The 4,170-nt window shown below is 49.9% G+C and overlaps 1 protein-coding gene across 7 annotated transcripts in view; it reads left to right on the top strand.

Annotated features, from left to right (window-relative positions):
* NRXN3 (neurexin 3) overlaps nt 1-4,170 on the top strand; it is a 982,535-nt gene that overhangs the window by 604,459 nt on the left and 373,906 nt on the right. The window lies entirely within an intron of this gene.

Here is a 4,170-nt window from a genome sequence, read left to right as displayed (position 1 = left end):
CCGCGGCTTCTCCCTGCCCTGCCTGCTCGCCCGCTCGCAGCCTTCCTTGAAGTTGTCGGGTGGCTCGGGTCGTGCGAAGGGAAAGGCGAGGTCTCCTTACCTCAGCTCCCTGCTGGCTGCCCGGCGGTGGCTTCCCGGGAAACCCAGGGGCAGAAAATAATAGGGAGTGGGTTTCCACTCTGGCAGCAAGGGAGAAGAGGAAAAGGGCTCTGAGGGACGCCAAGGAGGAGGGGGGGAGCCACCAGCATCCTGTACCTGAAATGCTGAGCAATGCTCAGCAGCTGGACCAGCACTGCCTCTTGCCTAGCTCTCCTGACTCTGCCCACCCTGAGAGGAGTTGGCCCAGGCCTGGCTGGTGTGGGGGCTCCCCCTCACTTCCACCCTCTCTTCCCTGTCCTGTGTCCCTTGGCTTCTGCCTTCAGCCACATCAGCCAGGAGAAGCAGGTAGGCCAGGCCCTGGCCTTTTCCCTGCAGAGCTGCAGGTCAGGGTCAGGTCTGGCCAAGGTGTGAATCCCACAGCAGTTTTGCTCTGCCACCTTTTAGGCAATGGTAGCGATAATCTGGAAAGGCAACTAAAGTATCTGCTATTGTACCCAGCTTTCTCCTTCTCCCTCCTAGCTTGCTTTTCCTGTAGCTATTCGTGTTGGAAACCCTTTGGGGCAGGGACTGGCTGATCCTTCACATCCCTCATATTAGCACAATAGGGACTCTCTCACATGGTCCTTGAGTATTGCTGAAAATAACAGGGCTCCTGCTGCTAATGATTAATAACCCATAACTGAGTTTCACATGGGTGGTGCTTAACAGATGGTCTTGATGTCTGGCATGGCACCGGTTCCCTTCCCGTGTGGGGCCTGAATGTGTGTCTCTTGCTTTTTGGGGTGGATGTGAACTTTGGCGTAGAAGTGGAAGATTGATAGGCTGACAGCATGCTGCCACTTGTGTCTGCAGAACGGGCTGTGCATCTCCAGCTCGACCCGTTTTGTCCCAGCGCCATTTCGGTCCTGAGTCTTCACCTCTGCAGCGCAGTTCTGCAGCGCCCTGGGCTCCCCCCTCCCATGCTGCCAGAGCACCGGCAACCTGCCCTGCCGTGCTCCCAGCCACCCTCTTCCCATGCTCTCCAGCAGCCCTGCCAAAGCACCTCCTGCTACCGCAGCCCTGCTCTGCTGGTGCTCGGTTGTGACCCGCAGCATCTGCCTCCTGGCTTTGTTCCTGAGCCTGTTCCCTCTCCAATGCGCCTCGGCTTGGACCTGCAATACTGAGCTACTTCTACAACTTTGCCAGTGTACTTGTAGCCTTAACCAGAGGTCCGTCCCTCGCTGTGCTGTTTGAACTCTTCGGACTGCTCAGCTGGTCATCCGAGTGCTTATCCATGACACTCCAGGTTTCAATATCCCTGTAACCCTGATGCAGCCCTGCCAGCACATCCTCCTAGCTCCTGCTGCAGCCATGTCATGCGGCATTTCAACCAACTGTTCCAGGGTTCTCCCCTCCCTTCCCCTCTCCTTGCAAGTAGTCCTCTCCCTCATTTCTGATACCAGTTCTTCTTCTTCTGGTCCTACACAGATGTGCTTCTGTAGCTGAGTGCTCCTACGATGGAAGGGGATAGCAAAGCCTGGCTCAGAGGTTGCTTGTGAGGAAAGGAGAGAAGGATGTCACAAAATGTGATAGTGGTTAGCCTTGATGTAAAAGGCAAGCAGCAGTCTGCAGGAGAGTCCACAATCTGTTTCCTGGTCAAGAAATGATAGTTCTTTTCTCTTTTATGACTTTTCCATCTGCCCTGGAAGCCCAGCAAAGCCTCATTTAAAAGCCCTGAGCAAAAGCTGTTATCAACTTCAGTGAGACAGGCATTTTTTCTGTGTCCTCACTGCAGTAAGGAATCAAGGGAAGTGGAGGGCTTGGGGAGCTCAGCCTGGTACACAAGCCAGACCGAGACTTTTTTTCCTTTCCTAATCATGCCATGTAGCAAAGCTGGCATGGAAACCCCCTTTGGCCATGGGTGAGGCGGGGGCGGGCGGGGAGAGAGGGAGAGGAAAAAGAGACCACGAAGACAGCTGGTCTTGTAAACACACGCATGGTTTATTTTTGTGTTTTCTTTCACTGTTGCACAACAGAGGCCCTTGGAATTTGGATCCATGACAGTGTTGAGGAGTCAGATCCCAGGGAGGCCATGCACTCCCTGTGTTTCCTAGGATTTTGAATTTTTTTGTTTGCTAGAGGGAAATAAAGAATTCATTCTGACTCCTGCCCTACTTGGTGGCTACACTCATACTGGTTTTGGAAGGAATCAGGTCAGGATCCTGGCCACCCTGCTGTGTTGCCTGCCAGTCCTGCAGTGCTGACCACCAGGGCTCAGTCTTGTATTTAACACTATTTTCCTTTTTTCTTCCACATCCCAGTGGATTTCAGTGTGTTTGAAGAAGCAGATTAGTATCTAGCACAGAGGAAAAGTAAATGTCTCACAAGCAGTGAACACTTGTTTGGAGTCTGTGTTTAGTGCTCCTTTAAAATCAGTGGAAAACCTTCTTGTGGCTTAACTTGAAAAGGAACGAGCCCAGATCTGGCAGTCGTTACTGTGCTGGTGTTATGAGAGTTAATTCTGAAATCACCGAGCTGGTGCTTTCCGGTAGTTGAGCTGCAACCTGCAAATGTAAAACTTGGCACAGCGCATCTTCTCAAGGAGAAAGTCTTTGTAACAGTTTTACCTCCCTGTCAGCAGGGGAGTGAGCCTGGCCAGGCAGGGGACTTCAGCAAGTCAGAAGAAATATTTTTTTTCCATGTGAGGACCTTCCTAGGCAGGCAGAATCTTTCTTCTGGAACAATAGGAAGGGAAAACCATGATTCCTCTTCGTTTCACTAAGGGCTTGTGGGACAGAGGGAGGAAGAAAATCCAGCTGTGAAACAAAGTTGGGGCTGTGGTTATTGAAAGTCCACATGTGCTGAATCCACCTGCCTCCCTGTAGCTATTTAGCACCCTGCTGGGTCACTGCTTTTCCACAGCCTGCAGCAGTGGCTTCACAGCCCCTCTTTCCACATCCTCGTCACCTCAGCTGATGAATAATGCATGCCTCCGCTTGACAGATAAAATGAAGAGATTTGTGCGTGTTTTGTCTTAGTGATGAATTAATTAATTTGGTTTCTTCTTTTCTCCTCCAGCTGTTTTTTTTGCTGGCCCTCCTTAATGGATGGGGAGCAGGGGCGCACAGAGGCGACATGTGATGCCTGGTGCAGATTGCCCCAGCCTTCAGAGTACTGCTGTGCAGGGGCAGCTATGGGAGCAGTGATGGGTGTGGGGGTGTTTCTCTTTTGGTTTTCACTTTATGGGGACTAGGCTTGCTCAGGCTGTTGCACAAGTCACAGCAAAAAGTGAAGGCTTGTCAGGAGGACTGGCAGTGAGCAGTCATCAGATCTTGTAGGTGTAACTCTCAGGCCTTAGTCAATTTTTAGAAGTTCTGTCATTTATATGAAGCATTTCCATCTCTTATGTCTTTTTTAAAATTAGCAAATGAGAATGAGTGCTTGGACAAATCAAGAAAGTGTTTCCATGAAATAGGTAGGTGTTCTGCAAACCAGTGCCAAAGCTTGCCCCACACAGCTATGACAGTGTACTCTCTTTATAATACATCTGCCCGGCTCCTCGCTGCTCCTCCAGTGTGACCTATTCCTCATCTCAAGCATCTTTGTTACTGCAACCCTGCCTTTTCTATACAAGAGAAAACTAATTCCTAGTCCTTGGCATTGCCCATTCCCGAGCAGGACCTTCCCTGTTCCTCCATCATCAGGAGATTACTTTGAGCAAGGGTTGGTAGCTTTAACAAAAGGGAAAAAAGCATTCTATATAGAGCAGTCAGTGATCCAGTAAAATTAACTTCATTCAGAGCTGAAATTAGGGTTGCAGTTAAGTTCTGCAAGGGTGAAAAGCTAGAAGTCTGTTTACTTTCTGTGGCTTGCCTCTAGTCTCCTATCAACAATGAAGCCTGATTTTTTTGCAAAGACTAGTGATTCTGTGTGCCTGAATGTTTACATTCCCTTCCTCAGAGGCATTAACAAAGACTAATATTTTTAAAGAAAGGTGAAGTCTTCTTAAGTTGTCTCAAGCTGGCTATCCAGAAATCTAAGCATCCAAACTCACCAGACCCTTGTAGTCTTGTTTAAGCGACCATGGCTGAG

The sequence above is a fragment of the Egretta garzetta genome, unplaced genomic scaffold (genome assembly GCF_000687185.1).
Source record: "Egretta garzetta isolate BGI_Z169 unplaced genomic scaffold, ASM68718v1 scaffold79, whole genome shotgun sequence".
NCBI lineage: Eukaryota > Metazoa > Chordata > Aves > Pelecaniformes > Ardeidae > Egretta > Egretta garzetta.
The sequence above is the reverse complement of the archived record's forward strand: the minus strand, read 5'-3'. Positions and strand labels throughout refer to the sequence as shown.